This window comes from Myotis nattereri, assembly GCF_964212035.1.
Source record: "Myotis nattereri genome assembly, chromosome: 3".
Classification (NCBI taxonomy): Eukaryota; Metazoa; Chordata; class Mammalia; order Chiroptera; family Vespertilionidae; genus Myotis; species Myotis nattereri.
This window is the reverse complement of record NC_138077.1, coordinates 202559798-202579994: the sequence shown is the minus strand read 5'-3', so window position 1 is coordinate 202579994 and position 20197 is coordinate 202559798. Positions and strand designations below refer to the sequence as shown.

The following is a 20197-nucleotide window of genomic DNA, read 5'->3' as shown; positions in this document are numbered from 1 at the left end:
CTATATAGTAAAAGGGTAATATGCCTCCCAGCACCAGGATCAGCGGAGCTGAGAGGCCTCCTGGCACCGGGATCAGTGTGACAGGGGGCAGTGCCCAAACCCCCTGATCGCCCTGCAACTCTGTGTGTGACAGGGGGCGGGGCCACAACCTCCCTATCCGCCCTGCTCTGTTCGTGACAGGGGAAGGCGCCCCAACCTCCTGATCAGCCCTGCTCTGTGCCTGATACGGGGGGAGCTCCCCAACCCCTTGATCGCCCTGCGGCTCTGTGTGTGACAGGGTGCGGCGCCCCAACCCCCTGATCAGCCCTGCTCTGTGTGTGACAGGGTGCGGTGCCCCAACCCCCCACCCCCCACACGGGCCCTGCTCTGTGTGTGACAGGGTAGAGCCATAACCTCCTGCCCTGAGTGTGAGAGTGGCGGCGCCCCAACCCCCTGATTGGCCCTGCTCTGTGGGTGATAGAGGGTGGCACCCCAACCCCCTGATCCGCCCTGCTCTGTGTGTGACAGGGGGCGGTGCCCCAACTCCCCTATTGGCCCTACTCTGTGAGTGACAGGGGGGAGCTCCTCAACCCCGATGGGCCCTGCTCTGTGCGTGACAGGGGGGAGCTCCCCAACCCCCTGATGGGCCCTGCTCTGTGCGTGACAGGGTGGAGCTCCCCAACCCCCTGATCAACCCTGCTCTGTGCGTGACAGGGTGGAGCTCCCCAACCCCCCTGATGGGCCCTGCTCTGTGCGTGACAGGGGGCAGCGCCCCAACCCCCGGATTGGCCCTGCTCTGTGCGTGACGGGGTGGCGCCGCAACCTCCCCATCGACCCTGCCTTGAGTGTGACAGGGGGCGGTGCCCCAACCCCCCAATCGGCCCTACCCTGAGCATGACTGAGGGTGGCATCGCAACCTCCCAATCCGTCCTGCTCTGTGCATGACAGGGGATAGCGCCCCAACTCCCCAATCGGCCCTGCTCTGAGCCCGACCAGGGGCTGCACCTAGGGATTGGGCCTGCCCTCTGCCACCCGGGAGCAGGCCTAAGCCAGCAGGGCATTATCTCCCGAGGGGTCCCAGACTGCGAGAGGGCACAGGCCAGGCTGAGGGGCCCCCCCCTTCCCCCCGATTGCACAAATTTTTGTGCACCGGGCCTCTAGTCTATATATATAAAAGGCTAAGTGTCTGTCCTTCCAGTAGCTATGATGTGCACTGACCACCAGGGGGGCAGATGCTCAACGCAGAAACTGCCATGACGTGCACCAGCCATTTAAAAATGACCTGACCCTAACCGGTTTGGCTCAGTGGATAGAGCGTCAGCCTGCAGACTGAAAGGCCCCAGGTTCGATTCCGGTCAAGGGCATGTACCTTGGTTGCGGGCACATCCCCAGTAAGAGGTGGGCAGGAGGCAGCTGATCAATGTTTCTCTCTCATCGATATTTCTAACTCTCTATCCCTCTCCCTTCTTCTCTGTAAAAAAACCAATAAAATATATTTTAAAAAATAAAATAAATAAATAAATAAAATAAAATAAAAATAAGGACCCAGCACCAACAAACCAACACTCGGCTTCCCCGAAGTGGGATACAGGCCCCGCCACCACCCCAGAGCAACACCCCACCAAATCACAGCCAACACTGCCAAGACCCCCTGGTGCAAAATGCGGCCCACAGCCCAGCCCAACCCGAAAAAGGCTGCTGTGGGCACCTGGTAATGACGTCACATAGTAACGCCCAGCTTCCTCTCCCTAGCAACTAGCATCCTTGGAGTTTCTTCAGCCCAGAAACCCAACTTGCTTTATAGTCAGGTGCAAACATTTTACAGTTGAACCAAATGTGAAGCATTTTCCCGTGCCTCATCTCATTTGACTGTCACAGAAGTCCTGGAGTAGGTAGATAGGAGACTCAGTAGAATCCTATTTTCTTTTCATTAGCAAGAAGCGAATAGCAATATTAACATATTTTTCTAATTAATTTCCTTTCAATGTGCACAAATCTGTGCACTGGGACACTAGTAATAAATAAGTTAAAAAGCAAATAGGCTGATTTCATAAAATATTTCTAGGTTGTTAAAGAAAAAAAAGAATAGTAAGATTATGAAAGGTAACAAAATTACTCCAATGTCTCTCAGAAACTTCCTAAGTAACTCTGCCCCAATGTTTCCATTTTTAAAACTTTACTAAATTACATGCAAATTAGCATAACCAATGGACATAGACACTAGGGCAGTGAGGGCTTGCCCTCGGGCGTGGGAATGGCTGGGGAGGAGGGGTTAACTGGGGGGAAAAAGAGACATATGTAAAATTTTAGACAATAAAAAATAAAATATATCTTACTGAGCAACAACAAAAAACTACGAAATTATCCAAAAATCTTCTAATATAGTTCCATCAGCAAAGTCAAAATGGCCCTGGCTGGTGTGGCTCAGTTGGCTGAGTGCAGTCCCATGCACACCAGTTCAATTCCTGGTCAGGGACATACCCAGGTTGTAGGCTAAATCCCCAGAAGGCCCCATGAACAAGGCAGCCAATTGATGTTTTTCTCTCATCAATGTTTCTATGTCTCTCTCCCTCTCCCTTCCTCTCTCTCAAATCAATAAAAACATATTTTTTAAAACAGTCAAAATGATCACTACTTAAAAATACATAGTAGGCACCTATTCAAAAATATTTACATTTATCACTCGATTATGAATATGTTAAGTTAAACCATCCCAGTTACTACTAATTTAAATTTGCTTAAAGTTCACATAAAATTAGTACATGCATTTAATAAAAGAGGAAGAATAACAGAGAGCTTACTGACAAGTCAGATAAGGTGACAGGTTTAATTGGCTTAAGTTTTTCATTGTTGACATCAAAATAAAATGCCATTTATCAGAATAATTCAAATGAGATTACTTTCTAGTATCTCATTTCGGTTAGTAACTCCAATCTGAAAGCATGAGAAGCACTGACTAAGCATCTTTCCAAGAAGGAACTGTGCATAATTACTACTATTTTGCCAATGACAGATTCCAAAGGAATATCTGCTTTGTGGCACCAGGACTGGACTCCTGTACCTTCACAACCTAGTAATTGTTCAATCACCTGAAGCAGCTGGGGCACTCCCAGCCTTTAGATTAGAGAAAACACTAAACAGAATTCTAATAAAAAGAATCCATGTTAAGAAGCTGAGAAATTAAAATTGCTACCTATACATAAGCATCATTATGATCAATCATCAAAAACTCTACTGAGCCTGGCCAGCATGGCTCAGTGGTTTAGCATCAACCTATGAACCAGGAGGTCACGGTTCGATTCCCAGTTGGGGCACATGCCCAGTTTGCAAGCTCGATCCCCATTGGGGGGGTGTGCAGGAGGCAACCAATCAATGATTCTCTCTTACCATTGATGTTTCTATCTCTTCCTCTCCCTTTCTCTCTAAAACCAATAAAAACATTTTTTTAAAAATACTCTGCTGAGAATCTACTATGTGCAAAGCTCAGTGAAAGGAACTGAGGGCAATACTGGCTAAGACAAAATTATCTACTGATCTAGAAGATTCTGATCAAATTAGGTAAAGATACAAGTTAGTCAAGTTCACCAAGAGTATGAGGGATACTGGCATTACTAGCTGCAAGATTTTTGAGAAAGATCCAACTAGGTAGATAAGACATGCTAGTGTGACTTACCAAAAACATGAGGGGTATCAGCAATTAATGTCACAATTTCTTAAAGAGAAGTTAACTATTGCAAAGCCAGGATAGACTTCAAAAAGGGGTAATTGAGCTGAGCATTGAAGGATGGAAAGATTAACTGGTTAGACAGCATAAGAGAAGAAAAGGACAAAAGATAATGGCAACAAAGGTGCTGAATTGGGCATGTCGTCATTAAATATTTATAAATATCTACTATATCTCAGTCATTGTTAGGTACTAGGTATATACTGGTGAACAAAACCGATGAGTACCCTGCTCCTGTGACGTCCAGTAAGGAAGACAGATAATAATCACACAAGCAGATATATCATTACAAATTCTAATAGGTGCTAAGAAGGGAGGCAAAAGGAAATAACAGGAAAGGACTAGCAAAATGGGAATGAGGGAAAGCAACTCTGATATATAAACTGAGGCTTAAAGAAGGCAGCCAGGAAAAAAGCAGGGGAAAGAGTGTTCAAGGGAGAGCTGGCCTAGCAGGGTAGCTCAATTAATTAGAGCATCGTCCTGACACATTAAAGTTGTGGTTCGATCTTCAGTCGGGACACATACAAGAATCAACCAATGAATGCACAAATACGTGGAACAACAAACTGATGTTTTCTCCCTTCCTCTCTAAAATCAATCAATAACATTTTTATAAAAGAAAAAGAGAGAGCCATCCATACAAAAGCCCTGAAGTATGAAAGAACTTGCTGAATTTAAAAGTAAATAAATAAGACGCTATTGTGACTGAAGCATAATGGACAATGTGCTTAGAGAGGCAGGGGCCAGGTTATATACAAAGCATAACAGGCCAAGATAAAATGTTTGCAGCCCTGGCCGGTTTGCTCAGTGATTAGAGAGTCAGCTTGCGGAGACAAGGGTCTCAGATTCAATTCGGGTTCAATTCCCAGTCAGGGGAATGGTCAGGGTCAGGGACACATACAACAGTTGCAGGTTCCCCAGCTCAGGTAGGGGCATGTGTGGGAGGCAACCAATCAATGTGTCTCTTTCCCTTCAATGTTTTTTTTCTCTCCCCACCCCCTTCCCTTCCACTCTCTGGAAATCAATGGAAAAAATATCCTCAGGTGAGGATTAAAAAAAGTGTTTGCATAGTCACAAACATATCCTATATAATAAAAGGCTAATATGCAAATTAATCGGGAGTTCGACCAGGTGATGATGGCCTGCGGCCCCTCCCCACAGCCAACCCCACCCACGATCAGCCCAATGGGGGCCAGGTCGGCCGGACCCCACCCACACACAAATTCGTGCACCTGGTCTGTAGTTGTTGAATAAAAGGAGCCAGACCCAAAAGAATATATGGTGTATGATTCCATTTTTACAGAAGTACAAAAACAGATAAAACTGTGTATCTGGTTTGGCCCAGTGGATAAAGCGTCAGCCTGTGGACTGAAGGGTCCATGGTTCAATTCCATTCAAGGGCACATGCCCAGGTTGTGGGCTCAATCCATAGTAGGGGACGTGCAGGAGGCAGCCGATCAATGTTTCTCATCATTGATGTGTCTATCTCTCTCCCTTCTCCCTTTCTCTCTGAAACCAATAAAAATATTTTTAAAAAAAGATAAAACTAATCTTATGTGGTTAGAAGCCAACCTGGAGGGTAGAAGGGCATAAGGAATTGGAAGGAAACTAAATTGGGTCTTCTAGGAACCAGTAATACTGTTTCTTGAGCTAGGTCAGGGGTAGGCAAACTTTTTGACTCGAGGGCCACAATAGGTTCTTAAACTGGACCGGAGGGCTGGAACAAAAGCAATGATGGAGTGTTTGTGTGAACTAATATAAATTCAAAGTAAACATCATTACATAAAAGGGTACAGTCTTTTTTTTTTTTTTTTTTTTTTTTTTTTTAGTTTTATTCATTTCAAACGGGCCGTAGTTTGCCCACGGCTGATCTAGGTGCTGGTTACATGACTATGTTCAGTTTATGAAAAAGTCATCAAATTGTATTTTTATGATATGTGTATCTGTTTCTGTACATACACACACACACACACACACACACACAATATACGTCAATAAAACACTGTAATAAGCCCAGATGGAGTAGCTCAGTTAGTTAGAGCATCATCCCGATATGCCAAGGTTGTTGGTTCAATCCCTGATGAGGGCGAAACAACCAATGAATGCATAAATAAGTGGAACAACAAATCAATCTCTCTCTCTCTCTCTCCTTCTAAAAAACAAAAGAAAAATATCAATAAATTAAAAATATTGCTCTATCCACATAAAATAGAGAGGAACATATACAAATATGTAGGGGTCTTCATTGACAGAATAACCTACTGTTTTCAGATACACATAAAATAGGGATAGGAGTGAATACAAAGTACCATGCTTATAAAGAATAAATGCTCAGCCTATGTGGTTGAGCATATATCCAGGAACCAAGAAGTTACTGGTTCGATTCCCAGTGGGGCATGTGCAGGAGGCAGGCTACTGAGACCTCGATGTTTCTCTCTCATTGATGTTTCTATCAATCTCTCAAACCCTCTCCCTTCCTCTCTTTCTAAAAATAAATAAAAACGTATTTTTTTAGAAAAAGAATAAATGCTGGATCTGGGAAGGGAGTTTTGCAATAAAGCTAGATATAAGGAGGTATCTTCAGAAATTAAGAAAGAAAGAAAAATGAGCCTGGTTGGTGTGCTCACTGGTTGAGCATCGACCTATGAAACAGGAGGTCACATGCCAGAGTTGGGAGCTCAATCCCCAGTAGGAGGTGGGCAGGAAGCAGCCCAATACATAATTTTCTCTTATCACTGATGTTTCTCTCTCTCCCTCTCTGAAATCAATAAAAATATATTTTTTAATAAAAATGAAATAGATAAAAACAGCAATGCTTAAACAGGTTAGCAATGCTTATTATGTTTTGGCTTATATTTTAATATGGTATTTTCAAGCACTTCTTTTGCCTCCCCCTGCCCCCGACCCACCCTTCCCTCTCCTCAATCCTAATACACCGAAGAATGTAATGAAATAAAAATACCCCAAACTTGAGCATCAATTATACAGGAGTTCAAATCAATCGTCTGCCCCTCACTAGCTTTGGCAGTAACTACTCTGAGCTCAGATCCCTCATATATAAAATGAGGATAATGACTACCTCACAGAGTTTTTATTTTCTCCCTGTCATACCCAAAATACTGAGTTGGTGGACTGTTATTTTAATTGTTATTTCCTAATGGTATATGGAAGGCTGATGGTTGAGAAGTTTCCATTCCAGGATTCACTGGTAGGAGAGGATGATTATAAAACAGGCAACATATAGAAATAGAATGAATAAAGAGAAACAGGGAGTAAGAGGTAAAAATGGAGTTTCTTCTAGAAGTGCAGTAACAGGTTTCACGCATTTCCTTCGATAGAAACTTAAATGAAAGCAGATTGGGCAAGTTCAGTAAAGAGAAATTATGAGAAGGAAAAAATAAACTTATGTCTTCCCAGCAAGACACAATTTCTACCTAATGTATTCCCTTTGTGGAATATTAGCTAAAACAAGTTCGGTAAACTAAGGCTATTTCTGTCACAGGTGGAAGGGCAAGGCTTGTAATCATTTTATAGCATCCCCACCCTTAAGAATTATTTGAACAACCATAATCTGTAAGTACTTCTTAAGGATGGCCAAAGATGTTGTTTTATATTTCAGGAGCTAGCATTTCGTAAAAATAAGTAAATAAATAAATAGCAGTTCAACTCTTCAATAAATCTTTGGGTAATTTTTCTCCCACAATTGTATCAAAAATAATGAAACTGGTTTAATATCTTTCCCCTGATTTGACAAATGTCCCCATCTTCCCTCTCTTATTCTCCTCATGCATCTCACCATTAAATATCTTAAGATTTCCCTCTTTCCTACAAATTGGGGAACCTGAATTCTCTAATATGCACTCTGATGGCACCAGTATTGAATGAGAATATAAAAACTTAACAAAATTTCCAGGGACCACTCTGCTAACCAATTTAAACAAATGAAGGCGGTAGTGATTACACAGCTATATACATTTGTCATGTATACATCACAAAGCGTACACTTAAAATAGGTGAATTTTATTGTAGGTAAATTATACCTCGACAAAGCTGACTTGAAAAAAGAAAAAGCCCAGCCAGTGTGGCTCAGTAGTTGAGGTCACTAGTTTGATTCCCGATCAGGGCACATGCCCAGGTTGCAAATTCGATCCCCAATAGGTCCCATGCGGGAGGCAGCTGATCAATGTTTCTCTCTCACCAGTGTTTCTATCTCCCTCTCCCTTCCGTTCTCTTTAATAAAAAGTCAAGAAAAATATTTTTAAAGAAAAGAATGCATGCATTCATTCAGCAAATATTTATTGAGCACCTACTATGTGCATTCAAAGTTTATACCCAATCTTTCAGCTTGACTATGTAGGTCCTACCCGTATGTAATGTGCTTTACTCAGAAGCTGACAATGTCCCACAAAGCCATGTTACATGAAAAATGGTTCCATTTCTGATCATGAGTATCACCTCAATGATGGCCTCTACAGTGGAAGAACCATTAGCTATCCAACATCTTCCATTACATAAATGCAATCTATGGTCACCCAGGTACTCTATGAGAAAAAAATGTATTAAGCACCTACTGCATATAAAATATAGCACTACTACATGGGTTTGTCTTTCTACAAAAAAAAAAAAACAAAAACACACACACACACAAAAAAAACCCCAGAACATCTCAAAAGCATACTGACAACACTGCTGGCGGAAAAGAAGGCAACATTATTAGGAAATAGACTTAACTGACAGGATCCCAGTGACCTAGTGGCTCAGTCAAAGACCTAGAAGCTAAGCCACCTGGTTCCCAATGCAGGATGCCTAGCGGAGATAACCATGGACCTTAGACACAGACTTGAGTTTTAATTCCAGCTCCACTTCTTACTAGTTTTATATAGAAACTTCTGACACTCACCCTTTGCTCATCTGTGAAATAGACGCCAACTACTTGTGAGGACTATGTGAGATATATACCACCGAGCACAATTACTGGGCACAGAATAGGCACTCAACAATGTTAGTTCCCTTTCTTGGTCTTAAATTATTTAAGAGTAAGAAAATACCTATTAATCAAGGCTGATCCACAATCCCTGTTCGTAATCACAGGACGAGGAACCAGTATTTGCTGCCTTGTTTATATTCTAATCAACTCCCTTCCCGCCCCACTATTTCCAGTTTTTCAGACTATGTTTAGAAAAGTGATTTAATTTTAGAAGCCTGAAAAATTCTTCTGAGTAAATTGAGCACAACTTTAATATGCCCCAAGGGGAATTCTGAGCAAAATAATTATTTCTGACAAGAGAATTTTCTATGGGGGTTATTCAATTTAACCACACGAATGCCACCAAACACGCCAAGTGACAGGAAGCCATCTGGAACATACTGGTACCGATTCTCAGAAGGGAAATGTCCCCCGAAAATCCATACCCCCCCCCCCCGCCTCCTTCCCTCATCTGAGGCAGTAAAATCTAACAACTAGGTCTAGAACTGAATTCCCCCGGTTCTGACACTAGTCCAGCTCCTTAAGGCCAGAACTGCGGCAGTGTGTAAAAAAGCCCTGGGCAAACCCCACCTCTCGAAAGACCCCCAAAAGGCAGGGCGGTCCAGAGAGCATTTTCTCCACCAGCGACGGGCGGAGTAGGCAGCTCAGAAGCACAATTTGTCTCCCAAGGTCATTCATGTCAGAGAAGGTGCGACGGGGGATCTGCCTGCCAGCAGTCCGCCTGTGCGGAGATCCCACCGCAGCGTTTTGGGGGTGTCTATTCGCTTCCCCTCTCCCACCCCCAAGCGTGAGCACTAGTCTCGGCATCTCCGAAACAAGCCACCACAAGTTCTGCAGTGAGGAAAGGGGCTGACGATGAAGAAACAGATGCTCCAAAGCAAGATGGTCTTTCTGGGCTCGCAGAGCGTCCTCCAAGGTTATTCACAGAAACCGCAGGCACCTCGCGGAGCGCTAACCCGGGCTCCGACCCCCCCGCCCGGCCGCTCCGGGACGCCGGGTTCCCCGCAGGCAGCCTCCGCAGCCCGAGGCCACTGGCCCCACAAACCGCACTTCATTCCTGCGCCTCGGGAAGCCATGGCTCCTTCCCGGCCGGGCAGGGGTGGGGGTGCGCGGGGAGGCGGGGAGGCGGGCCGCGCGCGCTGCGGAAAGTTCACCGCGGCGGCGGGCGGCCCGGCCCAGCTCGCCTGCGTCCCCCTGCAGATTCCACCATTAATTAGTCCTCAGGACTGTCTACTGGCAACTTAAACAAAGCGAATGCCTCAAATTCCTTCCTAGCCCGGCGGTCTGGCCGTGAGACCAGCATCCGCCGGGACGCGGCCGGCGAGGCAGGCCGACAGCTGCGGCGGCGGCGGCGGCGGGACCCCTCCCCGCCCGGCCCGCACCCCCGCGGCGCAGTCCCGCAGCCGGCCCCCGCACGCCGGCCCGAACGCTCCCACCTCCTCCTCCGCCTCCTCCTCCTCCTCCTCCTCAGCTCCCGGCTCTTCCTGTAAGATCACTTCCTTCCTCCCGGGTGCCCGCGGGCCCCGCGCAGCCCCCTCCCCGGCCGCCCCGGCCCCCCGCCCCGCCGCGCCGCTCCCCGCCCCCACCGGGCCCCGCGCGCTCCCCCTCCGACTCCCAAACTCGACCTTAAAACTCTTCCTCCGCCCCCCACTCCCCCCCGAAACATCCCCGAGCTCCCGGCCCAACGTTTCTCCTCAGAGTCTCGTTCCCACCGAGAAGTCTCTCCGAAGCTTCCCTCCCCCTCCAAAAACTCCAGAAACACTCTCAAGGTCTCGCCCCCCAAGGTCTCCCCGCCCGAGTTCTTGCTCCAAAATTCCAAACTCTGCCCCCACCTCCACTCCACACCCCCAGCCCTCCCCCGGGGCGCCGGCCGGTTCTGCCCCGCCGCCCCCGGTGCCCCCGACCCCTCCGCGGGGCAGGCCATCCACTCGGACGCCCTCCCCAGCCCCGGACGCCCGCCCCGGCCGCCCGCCCCGCGCTCCCGCCGCCCCGCCGCAGACCCCTCACCTCGGCGGCTCCGGCCCACGCTCCCGCCCGCCCAGGGATCGGGCGCTCCGCTCCCGGCCGCCGGCGCCTCCTCGGGCTCCCCTGGACTGACAATGAGGGGCGGGCCAGTGGGTGACGTCAGCGTCCTGGGGGCGGGGCCTGCGGCGAGGGGCGGGGCTAGGCTGTACGCTCCGCCCCCTCCGTCGTATTTTACCCTTCCCCAGACAAGACTCCGCCAAGTTGTAGGCGCGGTGGGAATTCAAAATGGGAGACAGAACGTCCTGCTTTGAAGAGGGGCACTCTCTGGGGTGTTGCGAGGACTAAAGGAGATAATCCATGTAAAGGTGGTTAGCCCGGGGCCTGCTATAGTGCCATCACTCAACAGATACTATTTCTATTACTCAGCAAATTTGGAAAAGGAACTCAGTTTGAGACTCAGGAGGCATGAGTTCCAGTCCCCCCTCTGCTATTAATTAATTGTGTGATCCTAGACAAGTCCTTTCCCATCCCTCACTTTCAACTTCTTTAAAATGGGAAGGGACGATGACCAGATGATCTCAAAACTCCCTCCAATCATTATATATTTTCTGTGGACCTACTATGTGCCAGGTACCTACAGCCCAGAGACACGGAGAGGCGAGCTTTTGAAGGGAGCCCAAGGCCCACACCCAGCATGGTGCAGGGCACAGCCAGAGACACTCCTGACAGATGCCCTCCCACATACTGGCACAGAGCTGCATTCACAAGCTGGGGCACAGAAGCGCTGAGAGCTGCTTCCGCTGACTGCAGCAGCATAGCTGGTCTCTTGAGACATCTCTTGTGTAAGTTCCTTATTGCCTATGGAATAAAGGCTAAAGCCCTGACCTACCTTTATACACACACACACACTGTAAAGTTTATCCAAACTTCCCCTGGCACACCCACTGCTTTCCCACATCTGCCCCATTGCCCATGCTCGTCCCTCGCTGTCTTATCTCAACTTACAACTCCTGGTTTCCCTCAGCCAGAAGTGGACTCTCCCTGCTTGGAATATCCACAGCATTGTGTCTAACTCTCATGTGGTCATGAACACATTTTTAACTTGTGTCGAAATTAACCTCCCTTTTGTTTCTTAGCACTTTCTCCCTTCCTTGAGGTCAGAACCCACACATGTTCCACAAACCATGTAGTTGTCATTCTTATTTTCGTTATTATTATCATCAATATTATTTCTAGCTTGTAACACCACATAGCACCTCTGGTGATAATCCACCCAATCATGACACAGTAGAAGACTCTGAAGTCCTTCGGGAGGGAGAGGCTCCCTGAAAGCGGCCCTGCAGAGGATTGCCATTGGAACAGGAACCAACACTCCAGTTTTGAGCCCCCAGGGGGATTCTGCTGAGGCATATCTGACACACCAGGGTATCTCTGTCCCTTGGCACCTCCTCAAAAGTGGGGACAGCTTCAGGCTCTCTCTGCAAATTCTTCTCTCTCTCTCTCTCTCTCTCTCTCTCTCTCTCTCTGCAAATTCTTTGCAGCAGAGCTGACCCATTTCTCCCTCATGCCTTTCTCCTCTCACTTTCCTTACAAGAGATGGATCTGTGTTAAACTGCCCTTGGCATCTCTGCAGTCCACTAGGAGGGCTGCAGCAAGGCGCTGGGCGTTTCCAGAATGCTGGCCTGTGGGAAGAGGGAAAGGGTTTGGGGATTCTGATTAATTTCCTGCACTGAAGGCAGGCACATGGCTGTCCTGAAATGCCTGGGCTGGTCCTCAGGGCCCCTAACAAATTGAGGCTTATTTTTAGAATAGGAAATTCAAATACGCTACTTCCCATGAAAATCCAGCGTGGCCACAGGATGGCTGCAGGCAAAGAACGGGCCTTTACTGAGTCTTTCCCATGTACTGACTCTGATTCCAAGCTTTGCAAACCCTGGGAGCTTCTGAAGACAGAACTTTCTCCCGGAGACCATGACCCCATCTGCCACTCATTCATTCACTCACACCAAAGCTTTGGCACAAGACAAATCAGGATTCAAATCTCAGCTCCACCACTTACCAATTGTGTGACCTTGGACTTGCAATCTCTGCACCTCAGTTTCTCACCTAAAAAATAGGAATAATCTCTCTGGCCGGGTGGCTCAGTTAGTTGGAGTGTCGTTCCATACACCAAAGTGTTGTGGGTTCGATTCCCAGTTAGGGCACATACCTAGGTGCATATGGGAGACAACCAATGGAAGTTTCTCTCCACACATTGATTTTTTTCTCTCTCCCTTCCTCTTTCTCTCTCTAAAAAAATTAATTAATTAATAAACATATCCTTGGGTGTAGATAAAAAATGGGAATAATAATAGCACCTATCTCATACAGTGACTGTGATGATAAATGAAATAACATGTGAAAGAGCTTAGTTCAGAGCCTGGCACCCAGTTCATGCCAGGATATGGTGGCTGCTATTACTATTTCATGATGTCCTCCCAGAAAGGCCCCACATGTGCTGGCCTCTGGGCTGTAGGGCTAACTGACAGTCTTGACTTCATAAGCTCAGTTGGTAAAAGGAATGAGGTAGATTTGCATGATCAGGCAAGAAAATGCATCTACTGGGTATTGTTAAATGATAAGAGTAAGTTGCAGAATTACTACAGTAGGATCCATAGTTATAACTTTAATATACCAGGTATGCTTAATGTATACATAAAATATGGAAAATAGCCCTAACCGGTTTGGCTCAGTGGATAGAGCATTGGCCTGCGGACTGAAAGGTCCTGGGTTCGATTCTGGTCAAGGGCTACCTTGGTTGTGGGCTCATCCCCGGTAGGAGATGTGCAGGAGGCAGCTAATCGATGTTTCTCTCTCATCGATGTTTCTAACTCTCTATCCCTCTCCCTTCCTCTCTGTAAAAAATCAATTAAAAAATATGGAAAATATAGAGAACTAAATAGGAGGCTCTCACCTTTCTTCTTACTGTTTGACATGTTTGTGTGTATGTGTGTATGTATGTGTGTGTGTGTGTGTGTGTGGCAGGAACTTTAAAAAAAACACTACTAGATGCTAAGAGGGAAAAGAAAGGGGAGAAAACACAGCTACAAGACAGGTCAGCAGTGTGCATCTGAATCATAGGAAGTTCCACAGCTCACATTTCATTCTTCATGGCGCTCCCGAAAAAGCCCCTGCCCAGAAATTCTCATTTCCCTCCCTCCCCAGCCCTTAGCTTCATTTGAACTTTCAATGCTACAGCCAAAGGCAAGACTCCCAACAGAGCTCCCAGAAATCATGGCAAAGCCAGTAGCAAATACTTTTAAGCAGACATTTTTTTTCTCCCTGTTCTATGCCCTCCTGCACCTCCCAAAGAATAACAATATGTCACCATCATGTGCCTACTGTGTCCAAAATTTGCACTTTCATGTTCCTCATGTTATCTGTCTGCAATTTAATTTTAAAATAATTTTCTTTTCTTTCTTTCTTTCTTTATTTTATTTATTTATTTATATATATTTTTTGCTTTAGAAAGAGAAGAAGGGAGAAGGGTAGAGAGAAAAATGTGAAAGATAAACATAGATCTATTGCCTCCTATACACACCCCAACCGAGATCGAACCCAAAACCTAGGCATGTGCCCTGACCGGGAATTGAACCTGAAACCTTTCGGTGCATGGAATGACCATGCACCGAACTGAACCACACAGGCCAGGGCTGCAATTTAAATTTTTTACAAGGAAGTTCTATTACTTAGTCATCAGGAAAAATGGTATATATAAAATATATAAAAGTGCTAACCAAGCTGGGGTTGGTTCACTTTTGTTGGTTTGAAAACAATAAAATATAACATTGTGGTTGAGGCAAGTGCTAAGGTTCACAGGAATCATAGAAAGCGAAAGTGGAAAGAGATAAAATCACCCTAAATTTCTCCTACTAGCCCCCAAAAGGCATGATTTACATTTACATTTCAGGACACCCACCAGGACCTATATTTCATTCATTCATTCATTCATTCATTCATTCAACAGACACTTAAGGATTCTTTACCATAAACCAAGCATCATACTGGGTACTTTATAGTTACTATCCCATATAGGTTTTGAGGGTTATTATTCTGATCTTGCAGATTAAGGAAACAAGGCTCAAGTAGGTAAAGTAACTTGCCCAAAGTCTCACATCTAATGGGATCTAAACCAAGGCCTTCACAACATCAAAGCTCAATTCCTGAATGACGTGGACTGAATTACAAAGCCAGTGAGCCGTGCACTCGGGCAGCCATGGTGGCCTGACTGGCCTTGGGCAAGTCACTGAACTCTTCTCAGCAGTAGTTTCCCCATCTCTGCGGGATGAGGGCCTACATGGATATTTTGAGCAAATTAAGTGTCTTGCAAAGTTGTAACACATAATACAAAGGGAAGTCGTTGGGTCAGCTGTTCCAGGACTGAATCCCACTCATCTCTGGATCTCTCGGTGCTGTCCCCCTTATTGTGTAGCCCCATTAAGGTTTATCCACCATTAAAAAAAAAAAAACAAGATTTATCCACCATTAAGGCATTTAGGACAGTCTTTCTTGCATGAACTCATACTGCCCCCCAGTAGCCTGGGACCTCCTCAAGGATGGGATCGATGCTTATTCATTTCTGAACCTTCTGCCCCCACTACAGTGTCTGCCGTGCACGCCCCCATTCCTTTACTTATTTATTTCATAACAAATGGCTGCGGGCCCAACATGTGCCAGGCACTGCGGATACTATAAGACAACAAAGATCTGGAGAGACAAGACAACATTAAACACAATTAATTATTTCATAACAATTGCATTAAGTGCCACAAAGTATCAGGCCAGGTGCTACGGGGGCTTTGGGGATGCAAAGTGGGGACCTAGCTCAATCCAGGACACAGGAAAGGCTTCCTAAAGGAGGTGGCCTGGAGGCTCAGAGAGGTGAAGAAACTTGCTCAAGGTCACACAGCTGGTAAGGGGGAAAGCTGGGATTTTAACCCAGAATGCCTGACTCCGTAGCCCATCTTCTGTCTGCTATACAACGCTGCCTTTTTATCTCTTCCATCTTATTCTTCCCTGGCTCTTATTCATGCGAAGGGAGCAAGGTCTATCTAACACTGAATGCACTAAAGCAATGTTTTTCCCAGCTTTGGGGATTAGGGACCCTCTTTGAGAATCTGGTGAAATCCATGAAACTCCCCCAGAAACAACATGTATACAGACACCCCCACAAAATCATGCCTACAGTTTCAGGGGGTTCATAGGCATCCTGACGCTCAGCTTTAGAACCCACATCATGGAGGACCATAGGACCTTAGAGTGAGATCCTCAAAACTTCAGAAAGAGACACCAGGGCCCCAGGGGGACCTCAACTGCCCAGACAGACCCCAGGATCCTACAGAAAGATTTTCAAGATCCAAGAGAAAGAAGATCCTGGGATCCCGTAAGAACCCCAAGTCCTCCGAAGCAACAGCAGGGCCCTGCAGAGATATTCCCAAGATGCTTTGGGCTGTGCAGAAATCCCAGGCCCCCTTACAGCACAGATACCCCCAGAAGAACCTGCAGGCCTTGGAAAGCTGTGCTTCTTAACCCTTTGGGCGGTCCCTGACACCTTAGAAACTCTCAAGAAAAATGCAACACACAACATATTCCACACAAAGCCAAGGGGCTTACTGACCTCTGGGAGGCCATCAGTAGCCCCCAGATTCTGACCTCCTGTTCTTGAGCTTCCACAAGAACAGGACACCCCCCCCCCACCCCCCACCCCCCCGCCCCTGAACCACTCAAGAACCTGGACCAGGACGACAGACTCAAGGCACAAACTTTAGAGGCAAAACAGACCAGGAGTCGAATCCTGGCCCTGTCGTTTTCTCGCCATGACCTTGGACGACTCACCGACAAACCCTCAGGCTTCAGCATCTCGCCTCCCAAAAGAGCGGGTTGGGCAAGCCTCCCTCCCCAGCCCAGCCCCGGCGGCGTGGGCTCCGTGCCGGTGGGCGATGGCGCCCGTGGGACTCAGCCGGTCCGCTCCGCCGGCCAGGGTCGGGCTGCAGCACTTGCCCGCAATGCTAACGGGCAGCCTGCACCCGGAGCGCCGGGGGCGGCGGGGAGGCGGGGAGGCGGGGAGGCGGGGGGGGGGGGGGAGGCGGAGTGGGGGGGCGGGGGGGGGCGGGTGCCGCAGTGACAGCTCCCCGCCCGCGGGCCTGGGAAGCCGGGAAGCCGGCGGGGCGGGCGCGCTCGCCGCCTCTCCCCCCACCCGGCAGGGCGTTCCCGCCAGCCCGCTTCCTGCAGCCGAGGACGGGGGAGGAGGACGGCGCGGAGGGGCCGCGGGCCTGGCAGGCCTGGTTCCTGGCTTTCTCTCCGCATTTCCTGAGCAGGACCAGCCGGGGGAAGGGACCCAGCACAAACCTCCTTCCCCGGGAGCGCGGCCAGGAAACCGCGTCCTTGCTCACCCCGGTCCCCGCTCTGTGCCCGAGCCCTGCTGCTGCTGGCGCCCGCGATCTCCCAGTCCTTACCGCCGGGTGCGGGTGCGATGCGACCCACTCACCCCCCCCCCACCCCCCGAGGAAGCCGAGAGACGAAAGGGCAGACCCAGACCCCACAACACAGCAAGTTTCCATCCCCGTGATGTGAGTGTATTAACTCCATCCTAAGCACGAGAGAACGGAGGCTTCAGAAAATGAAGTGACTCACCCAAGGTCACCCTAACAACATCACATACCAGGCACGGTGCTGCAAATGCTCCAAAGCTATCTCATTGTTGAGGCCTCAGAATCTATGAAGGTAACGAATGCACCTGTTTAGCAAATGGGGACAGTGAGAACCCGAGAGGCCAAGCGGCCTCTCCAATGTCACACAGCTACGAAGCGACAGAGCTAGGAATTGAGCTCCCGTCTCCTGTTTCCAGAGCTCAGCCCTGCTTCCTTCCACTCATGACAGTCAGTAACCTGGGGGCCCGCACCTTGTCTCATCTGTTCCTGCGTCACCAGAGCCCCACCTGGAACTTGGCACAAAACAGGTGGGCAGAGTTGACCATGGAGCCTAGCACAGAAGTTCAAAGTTAGAAGGACTAGGTGGGTGCCTTTTGAGCCTCTTCTGAATGACCAGCACCATGCTCCATGATGTGGGAGATCTAACTAACTTGAACTCAAGTCAGTCCCAGTGTTAGTGAGGCTATGCTCACGGCTGTAGTAGAGAAAGCTGGAACTCTCCGTGTCTAAATAACAACAGAATCTAGTTCAATGTCTGTCCCATTCACTCCAGTGACTGAGTGAGACCCAGGCTGGCCAAGGCTCTGCCATGTTCAACACGTGGTTTCCAAGGTCACCCTGACATTGACATCCGGTTGGCAGATGGGAGAAAAAAAAGAGAGGCGGTATTTAGTTGACTTCAGGACGCTTCAGCCAAGTGAAAATTCAGCCTCTGTTGGAATATTTCCTATCATGATGAACTTTCTCTCTCCCATAAGAGCCGATCCCCCTGTCGGACAAATACTTGGGTCTAAATTATAAATAATCCATTTTGCTCGTGCATGGTTCCTTGTAAACCAGCGGTTCTCAACCTGTGGGTCGCGACCGCTTTGGGGGTCGAACGACCCTTTCACAGGGGTCGCCTAAGACCATCAGAAAACACATATATAATTACATATTGTTTTTGTGATTCATCACTATGCTTCAATTATGTTTAATTTGTAACCATGAAATTGGGGGTCACCACAACATGAGGAACTGCATGAAAGGGTCACGGCATTAAGAAGGTTGAGAACCACTGCTGTAAACAAAGGAAGACCACCATACACGTTGCCTGGAGTTCTTGGCCACTTTCTAAGGGTGAGCGGCTCCGTGATGTGAAGCTCCTTGTGAACTGGAACAATGCCAGGTGTTCCCCAGAGGTGCTCCCCTTCCAGGCACAGAGTTATTTCGGAGAAAAGCAGCTCAGACTACATTTTCCAGCACCGCTTGTGAGTCTGTGACTAGTTTTCACCAATGGGAGATGGGCAGGGAAAACATGTGCCGTACGCAGGCCAAATCCAAGTTAAGAAGTGTGTCTGCTTTCTCAAAGCTCTCGCTTTTTTTCTCCCATCTGCCAACTGGATGCCAATGTCAGGGTGACCTTGGAGACCACGTGTTGAACATGGCAGAGCCTTGGCCAGCCTGGGTCTCACTCAGTCACTGGAGTGAATGGGACAGACATTGAACTAGATTCTGTTGTTATTTAGACACGGAGAGTTCCAGCTTTCTCTACTACAGCCGTGAGCATAGCCTCACTAACACTGGGACTGACTTGAGTTCAAGTTAGTTAGATCTCCCACATCATGGAGCATGGTGCTGGTCATTCAGAAGAGGCTCAAAAGACACCCATCCAGCACTGACTGTGTCCAGCTGGCTCTGCTGGTCATAAATAGTCTCTGTTCATCTCATTGATGCATTATTTCCTGCCAATTCCAAAAAGGGTTTTGAGGTGGTTTCCATTGCAGCCTCAAGCCTATTTGATGAATAATTAAAGAGAAAAAAATCAAAGAGTAATGAAAGCCTGGACCAAAAGCCAGCAGGGAAGAAAGATGAAAAATTGACTAATTATAGCAGAAATGCTTGGATAAGTTTTCTAAGGATAGCAACTGTGACCAAGCAAAAACCATGGCTCTGAGTCTCCTGGCAGGCAAAGCAAAGAGGGAAACAGGATGAGCGGCAGCTATAAGCATGTGATTAAACACAGACCCTGGAACCAGACTGTGTTTTTCGAAGCCCAACTCTACCACTTACTAGTCATGTGACCGTAAACTACTTAACTTCTCTGTGCTTCTGTTTCTTCATCTGAAAATGGGGTTGATATAATGATAAACCCCCTCTCTTAGGATCCTTGGGAGGATAAAATGAATTAAAGTTCTTCTTTTTTTGTTAATCCTCACCTGAGGATATTTCTCCATTGATTTTTAGAGGGAGTGGAAGAGAGGGAGAGAGACACAGAGAGAGAAACATTGATGCGAGAGAGACACATCCATTGGTTGCCTCCCACACATGCCAAAGGTACTTGTCCTTGACCAGAAACGAACCAAGGACCCTTTAGTCGGTGGGCCAACACTCTATCCACTGAGCCAAACCAACTAGGGCCATATTCAGTTCTTATAAAATCTGTAGAAGAATTACCTATTGCTACAGTCTGATTGGAAGAATCAGGCCAGTGATTTGGGAGAGACAAATATTTTCCTGCACTAAACCCTCAGAGGAATGTATCACACAAGGGACACCCCCTGTGCCTCAACAAGAGTTTTATGACAACTCCTGGGCCTTTTGTCACATGGTTGTTTCTCTTACTGGTTTATGGTAAGCCTTGGCATCCTACTCGCTGGGGAATTCTGGGGGCAGGTTGCTGGGGTAACCTAGGGCTCTAGGTACCTTTCTGCTGACTGTCCACAGGGCAGGTAAGTGTCATGATGAGGAGCAAAGGTGTTGGCGTACATTTATTAACTTCTAGCTACAGCTCCTCCATTTTTTACAGTGGAGACAGTGACAAATAGTACCTACCTAAGAGAGTTGCCATAAAGATTATAGAAAGGAATATAT

At 47.5% G+C, this 20197-nt stretch overlaps 1 protein-coding gene across 1 annotated transcript in view; it reads right to left on the bottom strand.

Moving 5' to 3' along the window:
- LUZP1 (leucine zipper protein 1) overlaps window positions 1-16739 on the bottom strand; it is an 84813-nt gene extending 68074 nt beyond the window's left edge. Inside the window, exon 1 of the mRNA XM_081086915.1 lies at window positions 16530-16739. The gene's annotated coding sequence lies outside the window, so the exon portion shown is untranslated. The remainder of the gene's footprint in view (window positions 1-16529) is intronic.
- Between the last annotated feature and the right edge of the window lie 3458 nt (window positions 16740-20197).